This window comes from Carcharodon carcharias, chromosome 31, assembly GCF_017639515.1.
Source record: "Carcharodon carcharias isolate sCarCar2 chromosome 31, sCarCar2.pri, whole genome shotgun sequence".
Classification (NCBI taxonomy): Eukaryota; Metazoa; Chordata; class Chondrichthyes; order Lamniformes; family Lamnidae; genus Carcharodon; species Carcharodon carcharias.
The window spans coordinates 10,391,523-10,407,530 of record NC_054497.1 but is presented as its reverse complement, the minus strand read 5'-3'; the positions used below and the strand labels follow the sequence as shown (position 1 = coordinate 10,407,530).

At 42.9% G+C, this 16,008-nt stretch overlaps 1 protein-coding gene across 3 annotated transcripts in view; it reads left to right on the top strand.

Moving 5' to 3' along the window:
- The first annotated feature begins 10,786 nt into the window (after window positions 1–10,786).
- Window positions 10,787–16,008, top strand: part of LOC121271781 (synaptotagmin-1-like) — a 74,959-nt gene continuing 69,737 nt past the window's right edge. For 2 of the 3 annotated variants that reach the window (XM_041178050.1, XM_041178047.1), the window contains exon 1: window positions 10,787–10,965. The gene's annotated coding sequence lies outside the window, so the exon portion shown is untranslated. Of the gene's footprint in view, window positions 10,966–11,030; window positions 11,048–16,008 lie in introns of those variants that run through there. The other variant, XM_041178048.1, reaches the window with a different exon arrangement.

Sequence of the window (16,008 nt, the reverse complement as noted above, 5' to 3'; positions counted from 1 at the left end):
TCTCACGTCTCTTGATTATACTATTGCTGTATTTTCAAACGTTATTTCTAGCTCTTGCAATCTTCACAATCTTACACTTAAAGCGTTCTCTCTCGCTCTCTCACAAGCCCTCTTTTCCCCTGCAAAAAGAATCTGAAACCTTCTATGCCATATTATGGAAAAAGTAGAATTTTCGTCACAGATTATCTAAATATATCTCAAATAGCTTGGATTGAAAATGGATGCTGCTGCTTCACAAAACGGTGGATAGCAGACACTTAATTTGCAAGAGAAAGCAGGGTTATTTTTTCCAAATTAACAGATAACTTGTTTTTGGTCCTGTATCTGGGTGGGTCGTTATGCATCACTGTAAACAATCTCACCTAGCCTTAAGTCTAATTAAATTAATACCCCCAAAAATTATTTTTGCTGTGCTATGGGAAAAAAGGTGGTGGATGGGTAGTGTGCCTAAGTGGATAACCTTCAAAGAGCCAGCAGAAACACAATAAACCAAATGGCCTCCTTCTTGTGCTACATGACTCTGCGGTAGCAAATACTGGCTCCTTCCCTCATGCTACCTGATGTCCCTTGCCATTCATGGAATCATGGAATAGTACAGCCCAGAAGGAGGCCATTCGGACAGTCCAGTTTGCACTGGCACTTTTGCACAGAAATCCAGGTAGTCCCACTTCCCTGCTTTTTCCCCTTATCCCTGCAATTGTTTTCTCCTTCAAGCATTTAACTAAGCCTGAGCATTCCCAGGCCCAGAGACAAGGTCCGACCCTCCTACATAACTTGTTTGGGCTTGTTTAGAGTAACACACACTTCCAGGCTAGGCACAGGATGGTCCCGATGCAATGGATTTTCTCATGTTGGCCTCAGAAGGAGCACTCCACACGACATCACCTTTCTTATTCTCGCCATGAAATTCTTGCACTAGAAGACAATTACGGTTTGTCTGAAAATGAGACTTTCTCAGCTGTTAATAATCTTGCTGGACACGGATGTCCCTTTTAAATGTTTGAACCTAGCGATGGTCAGTAAATTTTATTGAATTTCAATGTGTAAAAGAAGTTCTTGTAGGTTCAGTGAGAGCAATGCAGACAGGAAACAGGAAACTACGTGATGCATGAAATGAGCAGGGAGCCAGTATACTTTTACAAGTCACACCAGCAAGCTGACTTGTTGAAAATATTAGCCTCTGGTGCAGTTTCAGTTCACTGTTGTCATTACATAGAAGATGTTTGATGGAGACCTGACTCAATAAGAGCAAGAGAGGAAGAATCAATTCTTCAGGAATTACAATAAAGCCTTTAAGAGTCATGCAGCACCGACATGGGCCGATTGTATCCGTACTGGCTCTTTGAAAGAGCTATTCAATTAGTCCCACTCTCCTGCTCTTTCCCCGTAGCCTTGCAAATTATTCCTTTTCAAGTATATATGTCCAATTTCCTTTGAAAGTCACTATTGAATCTGCTTCCAAGTGAAGCTGAAGTCCTTCTGCAAGCCTCTGAACATCTCACTGTCTCGTTCCTCTGCCCTGGCCCCTCACAATGTCATGCCCTGCATGACCTGCTTTATCACATCCCACACACCAACCCAGCTACTTTTATCCAGGGGCAATTAGGTAGAGTTAGCGAGGATGTAACATTGGGTGGTTCACAGCAATCAAGGGAGCCAGAGGAATGGGGGAGTGGATGAGGTTGCAGCACTTTGCAAACAGAGACCACTGAGATGGCTGCACATGGCTTTGCGGTTGTGAGAAGCCCTTATGCCTTACGACTCTACAGCTCTGATTTTGAGCAACATCTGGAATCGTTTTCTTCTTTCCTGAAGAGATCAGTGGGGCAGCGTCACCGGAATCTGCCAATGTCACCAATCTTAGCGGCAGCCAGGTTCAGAGCCTCCTACTTTAAGGTAGCACAGATTGTCAGTCCATTGGAGAGAGATTGGACTGTATCCTGCCTATCATTGTCTCTGAAGGCATTCTGGATTTCTTTGCTGCCGTTGGATCACCCATCATGCTAATAAATGGGGACACAGATTCAGGACCCGGTTGATCGGCAGCAGTTGCCCACTTAGGTGGATGTAAAAGATTGGGCAGCACTATTTCAAAGATGAGCAGGAGAGTTATCCCTGGTGTTCTAGCCAATATTTATCACTCAGTCGACATCACTAAAAGCAGATAATCTATTCATTACCTCATTGTTGTTTTTGGGAGCTGGCTGTGTGCAAATTGGTTGCTGTGTTTTCTACATTCCAACTTCAAAAAGTACTTTCTTGACTGTAAAGTGCTTGGATATGTCCTGAGGTTGTGAAAGGCACTATATAAATACATGTCTTTTTTTCCCTTAAGGAACAGCACCAGGCTGACTAGGCTCAAGTTCCAGAGGTGTAGGATGCCAGATTACAAAAGAGGATAGCCACTTCAGTCCCACAAGGTTGTTGTAGCACAAGAGCTATTGGCTCTCAAAATCACATTTAGGAGAAGCACAAGAAAAGGGGAAAGAAAGACACAAACGGCCACCCACGAGAAGCACAGTGTTAGTACAGAGTGGGTTAGCTTAAGCACAATTTGGAGTTTGTAGTGCGTAGAATCATGGAACGCTTCAGCACTGAAACAGACCATTCGACCCACCATGCTGGATCTTTGAAAAAGCTACCCACTCCCTCGCTCTCATCCCATACCTGTCAAAGCTGGGAGGAGAGTAGTGCCAGCCACTAGAGCTGCTACTCCCTCATGCCTGCTTACTGAACTGGCTCTGGACTGTGCATGCACAGCAGTACAGTGTGCCTGCACGGACACCAACGATAAGCAGGCAGCAACAAGAGCGGGCCGCGAGTAGTCTGCTTTCTTGCTGCCTGGATAAATCTGGGAGGAAGGCCCGGGACACAGGACAGGAGAGCAAATTCCGGGACAATTGTGGAAAATCCAGGTCGGTTGGTCACCCTGCCCCTTAGACCAGCAATCTTTTCCTTTCCAAGTATTTATCCAATTTCCTTTTCAAAGTTACAATTGAGTCTGCTTCCACTTCCCTTCTCAGCAGTGCATATCAGATCAGAACAACTTGCTTGTGATTTTTATTCAACGTCTCTTGAACTTTTGCCTATTACCTTAAATCTGTGTCCTTTTAGTTATGGGCTCTTTGCCACTGGGAAGCTTCTACTTTCTCTATCAGAATCCTTTGGTATTCAGGGAGATTAGAGATTTGGTGCAGCATGATTTATCAGATAAAAGTCTCTGAGTTAGCAGCGCAGATCCTTCCGTTTCCAATTTTAGCAGACACTTTCTGGCAGGCGGTTAAGAAACCAATCTAAAAGAGAGTGGGGTGCTAATTCCTACATGCTAATTAAGACCTGATGACAACGCTGAGCGCCAACAGCCATGTCTGACCTCGAGAAACCCATTCCCAACTGCAGTAATCACGACTCAAATCTACACCATCTTCAGGATCAAGAGCCGTTTACTTCCCCCAGTTTCAGGTGGACCTTACCCCTCTCTCTCTCTTAGCCTAATTTGCGTTGCAAGCACACGTCCAGGAAATTCAGAGCTCCAGTGCCACAGGCCATCACTATAAAATGTTCAGATTGGTTGCTGAGGGACTCAGTCGGTGGAAAGTGTGAAGGGCCAAATCAGGTTTGGTCATTTAGACATATCCTTATTGGAAGGAAATTTGGCAGAGACAGCTACTTTCCCAAATTTGCCAGCCAATGCAAGTGAGTTCCCTAATTTTAAGCCCTATAACACAATTCAGTCTTTGACCATGTTCTCTTTGTCTACCAACTTCTTACTGAGGCTGGTTTCCAAACATCCCCTCATTCTATTTATGACCTTTTCTTTGGTATTTTGTCTCTCCAACTTCTCAATATTTTTCTTTCCTTCCTTCCTCTCCCCTTTTTTTCTCTGTCCCTTTCTCAGTCTGCTTCTGTCCCTTCATTTTCTAACTCATCTCCTTTCTTCCCCTCTCACTCATTATTTCTCTTTCCATCGTTCCCCCCTCCCCCTCCTCCCGACCCATGTCTCTGTTTCTCACCCCCACTCTGGTTTCATGTTTCTCATTCTCACAGATTTATATTGCTACCATCTGAGAGTATTTTAAAACCTCCTTTGAAGATGTTGGCTGTGGTTTAAGCTCTTTCATCTATGCCAGGGAAAAGGCATTATGGGACACTTGTTGCTAGGCAACACCTACTCCCTGCTTTCAATGCTGTCATCACTAACCTTCACCAGAATCGATTAGATTAAGTGTCTGTGAGTTAACTCCTGATGGGAAGAGCTCAGCTGGGATACTTGCACCTCCTCATGGAATCAAGTGACTGCCTTGCCATTACCATTAAGTAGAGCAAGTTGACAGGTGTCAACATCACCTGATAAAACATAATAACAGAAGAAATAGGAAGGAGCAGGAGTAGACCATACGTCCCCTCAAGCCTGTACCATCCTTCAATATTGTAGCTGAGCTTCTGTCTCGACTCCAGTTTCCTGTTCATTCCCTATATCCCTTGATTCCCTGAGAGATCAAAAATGTATCTATAAATATATTCAGTGATGGAGCATCCACAACCCCTTGAGTGAAGAAACTCCTCCTCATCTCAGTCCTACATGATCGATCCCTTATCCTGAGGCTGTTCTGGATTCCCCAGCCAGGAGAAACAGCTTCTCAGGTTCTACCTTGTCAAACACTTTCAGAATCTTTCAATTAGGTTACCCCATATTTGGCACTGCCTGATTGGGGAGACTGGACAGATTCTGGCACTGCCTGACAGAGGGGACTGGTTCTGGCATTGTCTGGTGTTGGAGATTGGGCAGTTTCTGGCACCAACTGATTGAGGACACTGGACTGTGTCCAGCACCATCTAATGAGCTTAGCACCAGAAATGTCTGGTGGAACAGGTTGCCATGTCTTCACCATTATCTGGTTAAACAGATTAACTCCATGTTTGGACCACCCCATGTGTGTCATTGGCATCAGGTAGCTTGGTGGGGACATTGATAACTGGCAAACAAATACACACTGAAAAATTCAGCAGGCCCAACATTTGGTGAACTACCATATGTACTGAGATAAAAACAAAAAAACTGCGGATGCTGGAAATCCAAAACAAAAACAGAATTACCTGGAAAAACTCAGCAGGTCTGGCAGCATCGGCGGAGAAGAAAAGAGTTGACGTTTCGAGTCCTCATGACCCTTCGACAGAACTTGCGTTCGAGTCCAAGAAAGAGTTGAAATATAAGCTGGTTTAAGGTGTGTGTGTGGGGGGCGGAGAGATAGAGAGACAAAGAGGTGGAGGGGGGGGTGGGGGGTGTGGTTGTAGGGACAAACAAGCAGTGATAGAAGCAGATCATCAAAAGGTGTCAACGACAATAGTACAATAGAACACATAGGTGTTAAAATTAAAGTTGGTGATATTATCTAAACGAATGTGCTAATTAAGAATGGATGGTAGGGCACTCAAGGTATAGCTCTAGTGGGTATTCAAACTGGAGGAACAACACCTCATCTTCCGACTAGGGACTTTACAGCCTTCTGGACTGAATATTGAATTCAACAACTTTAGGTCGTAAGCTCCCTCCCCCATCCCCACCCCCTTTCTGTTTCCCCCTTCCCTTTTTTTTTCCAATAAATTATAAAGATTTTCCTTTTCCCACCTATTTCCATTATACATAAAAAAAAACCCACTAGAGCCAAACCTTGAGTGCCCTACCATCCATTCTTAATTAGCACATTCGTTTAGATAATATCACCAACTTTAATTTTAACACCTATGTGTTCTATTGTACTATTGTCGTTGACATCTTTTGATGATCTGCTTCTATCACTGCTTGTTTGTCCCTACAACCACACCCCCCCACCCCCCCCTCCACCTCTTTGTCTCTCTATCTCTCCGCCCCCCACACACACACCTTAAACCAGCTTATATTTCAACTCTTTCTTGGACTCGAACGCAAGTTCTGTCGAAGGGTCATGAGGACTCGAAACGTCAACTCTTTTCTTCTCCGCCGATGCTGCCAGACCTGCTGAGTTTTTCCAGGTAATTCTGTTTTTGTTTTACCATATGTACTGTTGAACTGGTGTACTCATATGCAGTCGGCCACCAGTGGGCATCATGTAGACTGATGTGCTACCTAAGGGCACTGTGCCAATAGATCCGATATTCTAAATACAAATGATTTAACAGAAATGTATTATTCTTAAGGCCTGGTTCCTGATGGAATCATCTGCAATACACAAAGCTTATATTAGGAGATTGCATTGCTGGTTTGTATTAGAGAAGGCATTAACCTACTCATTTCATGGTGACGTGTGAAGCTGCTACCTCACTGGGGCTTTGCTTAAACTCCACTTGTCACAACAGTGCATGAAATGGATAGAGATGCAAACTATGGCATAAATATTAATTAGATGCATGAGCCGGAGTTAATGTTTTTGCATACAATTGTGTACATAAGCAGGGGCAAAATTAACAGATAAAATTCAAGCCAAACCTGCTAACTCTGGGAATTAGGATCTTTTAGCCTCCTTGCTATTGAAGCCAAAGGCTCCCAATTGCAGTGGGGTTCAATTGTCTAATTTGGTGTAGTCCACTGGAGAGAAAGCTTAACTCCTGATTCAAACTTCAAAGAATTATCAGGGCAGATGTAAAACTGGAAATATGGGATCAGCGTCCCATTATATACATTCCCCCTGACAGAAGTTAATGGAAAGGGGAAATGGGCAGAATATAATTAGGCTGTTGAACAGGTAATGGCCATTTTATGCCCTATTCTTGTTCTGGCCTAGGGCCATGAATGTTAACATCCTGTGGGGAAGAAGCAGACCATAATGATTTCACACACTGGAGGAGGGATGAGGAATAAATAAAGGGAATTGGATAAATACTTGAGAAGGGAAAATTTGCAGGGCTATAGGGAAAGAGTGGGGGAGTGGGACTAATTGGATAGTTCTGGCACAGTCATCAAGGGCTGAATGCCCTCTGTTAATGGTAGGTTAATTATATTGTTAAGATACACAGTGAAGGGAAGGGCATTGTTTAATTAAATACCTAGTGTACTTGTAAAGAGAGATTGCTGGGACACTGGGTTGGTATGTAGGAAGTAGACATAAGTAATGCTGCATTCTGTAAATAAACTTATTATCAAGAAAAGTATTAGTGTCTAATTTCATACTTCACCAATCTGCTTGGAATCAATATAATACCCTCCTTCTGTACAGTAAGCTTCCAATTGACTTCCCTGAAATGTTGGTGCCCTTATATCTGATGGGTATACGGGAGTCCACTTATCAGGAACTCTTCGCAAAGGAAGCATAAGAACTCATTGTCCATAAGAAGATTCAACTCAGGGATTTCCTGGTTGAAAATCTAACACTCAAGTAACAGGGCCACACTGCCTTTCAGATGCCAATCTCCAGCAATGTTGGAAATCATTGACGAATATTTCAAAAGTGCAGTGATAACAGTCCTCAAGTTTGATTATCAGGGGCTTCCACATGTAGCTGTCGACACGTGTGAAAGTTTCTGGGTCTGTACCCTAGCTGAGATTATGGTTGATTATTGGGGGTTTAAGTCTCCATTATATTTCTCCAGTGCAGGATCAAATCAAACTGCAACTGGGGAATGAGTACAATTTTCCATTCCCAGTACTGACAAGGCATCATTTATAGAAGTAGCGCACAGGAGAAAACCCATCAGTGAGGTGAATCTGACTAATAACAATTGTGGTTTCCTGGGAGACTATTGTCTCTCTCGGGGATTCTGTCAGTTTGAATCTTGTAATGTTACAGCCCTGCTGAAGGGATTGTTGTAAAGAAAGTCGCTGTTTGACTGATGTGGCATAAGGACCTGTATGTTTATAAACAGAATTAATGTGGTGCCGGATGGAATGCTAACGGAATATGTTGCTTATATTTAATAGTGATGAACTGTGAGTGTGTGCAATGGAAAACCTGGGGAGAAATAAGCTATCTGGAGTCGGAATGAGAAAGAGTGAAAATAAATTGAATCTTGAAAGTACTTTGAGAGAAATACCAGAGAATGGAAATGTCAATTTCAGTCTTCATAAGCAAGATTGAAATCAGAATTTATTCAATGCGCTCTTAATATTTTCGCTCAGTCAGGAAGAGTCAGTGTGTGCAGAAACCAGGAGTACCAGAACCACTTGAGATAAAGTATTGAAAAGACACATTGATAACCCAGCCTACAGTAAGCACTATTAACGATCTCCTTCCTGTTACGTGACTTAACCATTGGCCTCCATCAGCAGAATCGTTTTAATATCAAGCACCCCCACCCCCCCAACCACCCCCCACCCCCCCCACCCCCCACTGCCTACCCAAAAAGGACTGGCCTTTGCACATCCTCCCTCACCCTGCGACATCTCCACCAACACCCCCACCCACCTCTGCCTAGTCCCCTGGGCCTCACCTCCCCATCCTGTCCTGAGACTCCCAAAACTTAGCCGGTCCTGGGCTCCCAGGACTTAGGCTCTGGGGATTGCTTGCAGTTCAGCCCTGTCCACTGCAGCTTCTGGCGCAGATTCTGGATCAGATTGGCCGGCAGCTCTCTGAAGTGGGACCTCATCCCGAGGAAGGGGCAGAAGTCCCGCCTCTAACCAACTCATATTTGTTGGAGCTCATTTAAAATCATTTAATGCGATTTAGGCTGCGGGGCTGGCAGTATCGGTGGGGATGTCTTCTCCGTCGATTCCTTGGATGGCGGGAAGGCTAACCCCAGCATCATAAAAATCCTGACCCATAACCTGTGATTCTATGGAACCAATCGGCAAAGGCCATTCACCCATGGAGTCCAATGATAGCCAATTCATTAGGACTTCAGGCAACATTCCTTTTCCAAGTCACTAATACAGAAAAATATTAACCCCATTTATTGCCATCTGACCCTCAGGTTTTGCCCCTCTATCCATTAAAGTGAAATGTCAGGGCTCTTATTGTGGTAAAACAGATCAACCAATCTTCACCTCATTACTCTTTTGGGATCTTGCTGTGTGTAACTTAATGACCACGTTTGAATCCATAACAGAGTCCATAGCATTTCAGATATGGAGGGAAGTAATTTGAGATGGTTCCGAAAAACATTAGATGCTGGATAACGCAAGAGCTTTATTCTTAGGCCAGAGTTTCAAGTGAGATTGAGTAGGAAGTAGAGTTTAGGTGGTGCTGAACTTGGGTTTTAAAATGTTGTAGCTTGTGGGAGGCAGGGAAAACCAAGGAAGGGAAGAAATTCCGAGTTTTAGAGTACTGGGAAAGGATAGGGTTAGAGTATGGAACAGTGCAATGAACAGCTTTGAACATGGTGAGGATGCTGGATGGGGAAGAGTGAAGCCTGGGGTATTTGCAGTTTTGGAGATTACACCCTGCATCAACAGAAGCAGTGACTTACCTGACACATCTTCACATGTATTGCTTGGGCTGGGGTTTATTCTACAAATCAACAAGGTCCTTTGCTTGGTTTGTGGTCTCTTTATATGTGTGCTATTTTGTTCTATTTTTGCTATTTCATAAAAAAACACTTTTCTTTGATTCATCTTCACCTATTCCACCTGTGAGTACTCTTCACCTGTGCTGGAAAACAATCACCCATGTCTGTGTACTCCAGATCAGTCATCAAACAAGGAAACTGGTTTTAATCCTTCATCGCTATGATGTAAATTGGAAAAACAGAGACTTAAGAATTGATCCCTTGAGATCTCACTAATCAGTCCTGCCAAGCTCAAATAATTCCTCGAAACTATACCTTTTGATCCAAGTGCTTTTCGATCCATTTTCCTCCATCACCACCTATCCTTTCCTGCCCTAAACCACCCCTCTTTTTCCCCACACCTCCGCATTTTATCAGCCAAGCTTCCTGGTATTGATTACTGTGTGTAAGGTTTTCTGTAATAGGACACGTTCTAGAGCTATGCCGCAAGTGGCACGGTGAATAAGGTATGCAGGAATGTTCCGCTGTACAGATTATAAATAGAACAACATTTCAGAGCATCTCCTCTCCCCTGGTGGAAACATGTCTTGAAACTCACTCATCAAATCTCATGTTGGGTGAGTCTTGTTTGAATTTGTGTTGGTGAATATTACAACCTGTGCTCAGTTGCTATTGGTTTTCTAGGGGCATTTGTCTTGTCAGTGAGGAACTGGCTGGAAGTAAGGTGGGAAGGGGTGCAGCATAACAAAGGATTTAGCTGCTAAAGAAAAGCTTCCTCCTCTAAAATTCTCCCCTTCCTGTAAGCTCAAAGTCCAATTTGCAAACTGCAACTCACTTGGTAGCACCCTCACCTCTGAGTTAGAAGACTGTGCATTCAAATTCCTCCAAAGACTGACAGCTTGCTACCTCAGGAACCTCCTCTGTGCTTTTTCAATTCTGGCCTCTTGTGTATCCCTGATGCCCATTGCACTGCCATTGACAACCATGCTAGACCCTAATCTGGTATTTCCACTCACCTCCTTTAAGTTGCTCCTTAAAACCTGTCTCTTTGGTCAAAGTTTTGGTCATCAGTTCTAATACCTCCTTAAGTGTCTCAGTGTCAATTTTCTTTTGACAACACTCCTATGAAGCTTCTTGGGGCATTTTTTGACAGTAAATGCTCAAATTAAATGCAAGTTGCTGTGGTACATAAACAGTTACGAATAACAATAATGGGCCTAACAGCTGTAACATGTCCAGAACACGACTGCACACCATATTCAAGTAACATCCAGTTTTTAATCACACCAGATTATTATTTGAGACACTGAACAGACTGGAACTGGGAGGCTGCCTGTGTAACCAGGAAGCTGCCCTTGTAACCAGGAAACTTCCCCTTAAGAATGTTTCTGATCCGTCTTCTCTATTCTTCTCTGATAATTATGTTGTTCCTTTGTTGTACAATATTATAACATACAGTGCACTTGGCACAAAGCACTGACGAGTAAACCTTTTGAGTAGCCTGCAAATGGCCACTGGGACTGATTTTAGGGAGTGGCATTGGTGCTGGTGAGTACTGTTGTGATTACTTGGTGCTGAGATTTTGGTTATTGCAGTGAATGTTACAGGAACATTGGAAGATCTGTTTGTGGTGAGCTCTTACATTTCTGAGTTACTTAAACCCTGATTTGAAGCTTTTATAAGTGATTGACTCTTTAGCACAGTTTTGAGGTGATGTTCTGCAACTGGCTCAGCATTTCTGAAGGATTAAAGACTGGTGCTGGTGGTGGGATTAGGGTAATTCTATTAGTAACTGAAAGGGTAGTGCTCTAATTCCCTGAGAGTGGATTAAACCTACATCATTACCGGTTAAACCTGCTACCTGCCCTGAATAAACAGCAGGTCTGTCTGGCTCTCAGTATCCTGTCCTCACTTGCTAATTATACCTATTTTTATTTTGACATTGGGTGTTTATGCTGCTGGTTCATGAAGAATGTGTCTCGCACAGTTACTGGCAACCCCAGTGTAAACCTGACAGGAACGAAAGCAAAATGCTGCCAATGTTGGAAATCTGAAATAAGAACAAAAAATACTGGAAAAAACTCAGCAGGTCAGGCATGGAGAGAGACAGACTTAACATTTCAGGTCAATGATCTTTCCTCAGAACTGAAGAAAGGTAGAAATGTAAGAGTTTTTAAGCCAGTAAACCTCTCAGATTCACTAAGGCCCCCTTCCAGGTAAAACATGAACTTGGGTGGGTTAAAGTGGGTTTGGTGTTGTCAATGTGAGATCCTTTGCTCCAGTGTTTCCACTGACCCCAGTATAAAAGCAACTTAAAAATCGTGCATTCTCACCCAGGAGCTTCTGACTTGATGCCCAGTCTAGGGAAGGAGAATGTTGGGTCACCACCTCCTTACTCTGTGCCTTCCTCTCTCAATATTACCTGTTTGAATCCTTGAATTTTGCTTCCAGACTATTAATAGCAGAGAGACAGCCACAAACAGAAAATCCAGAAATTTATATGGTGAATATCCACACACATTCAGTCCTCTCAGTAAATTCTCTCGTGCTCCCCTTCACAACATTTTACTCGCGTAGAATCTTATGCACTCACATACCATCTTTTGGATAACGTTGCTTACCCATTCTTTTTCCCACTCACAATCCTGTTGCACACTCTCAGGCTTACGTGTCACCATTCAAACCTTTTAGTTCATGCTTACAAACCTCTTGCCTGCCATCCCATGCACTGACAATCCATTGACCTGCAGACTCTCACACATTTTAATTTGCACATTCACACTCTCAATTCTTTCTCATTTTCTTTCACACGCTCCCAATCCTCCTCTCACTTTCACTTGGAGACAGTCAGGTGCTGGAAGTGGTACAGTGAAGAACCTATGGATAAGAACATTAGAAAAATTGGAGAAAATATGTAATTCCTTGAAAAACAGATTTTTAAAATAGTAAATGATATAGAAAAGTAGATCTGGAACAATAACAGTTCATAGTGATATAGAGCCTTTAAAGTTGTAAAACACACCAATACACTTCGTAGGAGCATTACCAAACCAAATTTGATCTTGAGCCATGTGGGAGATGTTAGGACAAGTGAGAGGTAAGTTTTAAGGAGTGTCTTAAAGGTGGAGAAGAGGTGGAAAGGTTTAGGGAGGGAATTCCAGAGCTTAGGGCCCAGGCAACTGAAGACAAGGGTGGCAGTGGTGGAGCAATTAAAACTCAGAAAGCGCATGAGGCCACAATTTCGGGAGTACAGAGATCTCTGAGGGTGTACAGCTGGAGGAGGTAATGGAGTTAAGGAGGTATTTGAAAACAAGGATGAGAACTTTAAAATCGAGGTGTTGTTGATCGGGCAGCCAGCGTAGGTCAGTGAACACAGTGTGGTGGATGAACAGGGCTTGGTACGAGTTAGGTTATGGGCAGCACTACTTCAGTAGGACACAGATTCAAAAGGCAAAATTTCGGACTGACATCAGGAAGCTCTTCACGTAATGAGTGATCAGCAGAAGAAATGGGCTAAATGAATAGCAGGTGAAAACTCTGGTATCATTTAGGAAACAATTGCAGGCTGCAGTGGAATGCTTGTAGGAATGTTCTACGAGGATGAGCTAAGATTGTCTCAGATTATCGGAATTTGATAGTTCAGTCTGTTTGATTAATTACAATATTTAGGCTTATAAACTCTTTGCATACAAATTATAGAAAAGTGATTGAACAACTTTCTTTAAAACTACCATACAAGCCAATTCTACCTTCCCTGCCTCATTACATCTTTCTAAAACTTTAAAAAAAAACAAACAATGCCATTCCCAATATTCAGCAATAATAAAAGACAGATGTGTAATGCTTTAACAACTCCTGACAGGTAACAATTCTCTGTCAACACTTTTTCTGAGCGAGGCTTGTTAATTATCAGCAATTAGCCTCCTAATATTCCTGTTCCGACCATCCGTTATGCTTTGACTCTATATGTCACAGCAGGTGTGCCTCACTGCTGCACTTGCCCACAGTTTGTCACTGTTCACTGACCCCCATGGAGAGTCCTTGTCATTCATTATCAACTCTCTGAATTTTTAGAAGCCCACAATATCAGAGCTCACCCATTGCTAAGCTCTTTTGTGACTAAGTACAAAGGAATAGGAGGAGTTCACTCAATCCCTCATGGCTGTTTTACCATCAGTCAGATCACAGCTGATGTGTATTTCAACACAATTTTCCTGCCTTTAACTCCATATCCCTTGACATCCTGACCTAACAAAAATCTATCAATTTCAGTCTTGAGAATTTCAATTGGCCCTAATGTCCGCTGCCTTTGGAGGGAGAGAATTCCAGATTTCCAACACCTTTTATATGAAAAGGTTGTGGGTTGACACTGCAGTGTATGAGCTTCTGCGTGTGGGTGTTTAGTTGCCAACTTTAGTTGGGCATATTCCTGCAGGTTTCACCTCTGACTTCCCACCAATTGTCACTTTCAATAGTTTTATAACTAAGACACATCATTTATAATGTCTCTTTGGTTTCCACACCTCCCCACCCACCTCCCTGGGGTGGCTTGCAACAGTGTCCTGGAGATTAATCTCTAATTTCTGGAGAATCCAGGGCAATCCTGAAGGCAACCCTGGTAGGAGTACCAAAAAAGGAAGGGACTATACACAAGATTACACAAAGACCACACCATGAGTAAGAACAGTATAAGTGAGGGATATTGAGTGAAAATTGCATTATATGAGGTGCAATGAGAAAGAGACTGCTGAAGAGTACTTTAAACTGAGGAGAATTCTGAGTGCGAAGAAGCGAGTCCGAAAGGTACTGGTACCCACAGCCTGGCCTGGTGTTGAGAAGGGGCCTGCCTTCTGAAGTGCGCAGATGGCAATCAGCATATTTTATGACAGAAAGACTGGTGGATATTTATGGTTGGGATTCCCCTCACTAGAACAGTGAGGCTGGTGAAATTCCTTGTTATGGAGCTGACAAGATGGATGTTCCCCAAGAAAACAAAGTAGAATCATACAGCACAGAAGGAGGCAATTTGCTCTATCATGCAGGATCTTTAAAAGAGCTATCTAATTAACCCCACTCCTTGCTGCTCTTTCCTGATAGCTTTGCAATTATCTCCCCTGCATGTATTTATCTAATTCCATTCTGAAAGCTATTATTAAATTTGCTTCCCTTCAGGCAGTACATTCCAGATCATAACCAGATCGTCATGGGCTGAATGGCCTCCTTCTGCAACATAACAATTCTGTGATTCTGTGCTAACAACTCACAATATAAAAAAATTCCCCTCATCCTCTGTTTTTTAAGCCAATTGTCTTAAAAACAGTAGGTGGTGGTTAAGACTTCTAATATAATTGTCACAGAGAGAGAGAGAGAGACAGACAGGCAGATAACTAATAGGCTTAATGGCCCATTAAGAGATCTCAGGATTCTGGAAAGAGCTGTAACCACAGCTGCTGATCGACTCACTGTGCTTTTCCAACATTTTCTGTTATTCATTTCAGGCTTGCATTTGCAGTCTTCTCTGTATCAGGGACTACATTATCATTGTCAGCGCAGAGAAAATCTTTCCACTTGTGGGGAGAGTTAAACTAGGGGGCCATAAATATAAGGTAGTGACTAATAAATCCAATAAGGAATTCAGGAGAAATGTATTCACCCAGACCATGGTTAGAATGTGGAACTCACTACCCCAGAGAGTGTTGGATGTAAATGGATACGTTTCAGGGGAAGCTTGATGAGTACGTGAGGGAAAAAGGAACAGAAGGTAGGGTGAGATGGTGAAGGTTGGGAGGAGGCTCTTGTGGAATACAGACCAGTTGGCATGAATAGTCTGTTTTTGTGCTGTACATTCTATATATTTTACTGTTACGTCAATACCTCCTCTTAGCCCCTGCCTTTTTAGATGAAAGGATTTTCATGATATTTAGAAAAAAGCAAAATACTACAGGAAACAATGGAACTATCCAACAGTCAGTGGAGAGAAAAAGAGTTAAATTTCCTTACTATAATCTGATAAACCAGAGAAACACTGAGGGAGTGCTGCACTGTCAAAAGTGCCATCTTTCAGATGAGACATTAAACTAAGGCCCCATCTGCTCTTTCAGGTGGAGTAAAAGATCCCAAGATAGTATTCAAAGAAGAGCAGGGAAATTCTCCCCAGTGTCCTGGGTCAATATTTATCACTCAACCAACATCACTAAAACAGATTTCCTGGTCATTTATTACGTTGCCGTTTGTGGGATCTTGCTGTGTGCAAACTGGGTGTCAGCTGAGCCAAGGCTAACATCTGCCCTACATGAATGGGTCTATGTTTAAATTTCCTGGTCTGTGCTGATCTCAACTGGAGCTGCAGTAGGATTGTTTTAATAGACCTCAAGACCTCTTCCTAGGTGGAGGAAGATCATGTGGTGACTGTTGCTGGGAGATGCATTTTAGGTGAGGATAAGCCCCCAAGATTGAATTGCTTGACAACTCTCATTGCACCTGAACTTACAAATGAAAACTTCTGCTGAAAGTACAACTCTTGAGCGAGTATAATTCTACAGAATTCCATCCGATACCACTAAGTAATTTGTGAGCCTAAACGCTGAGCAT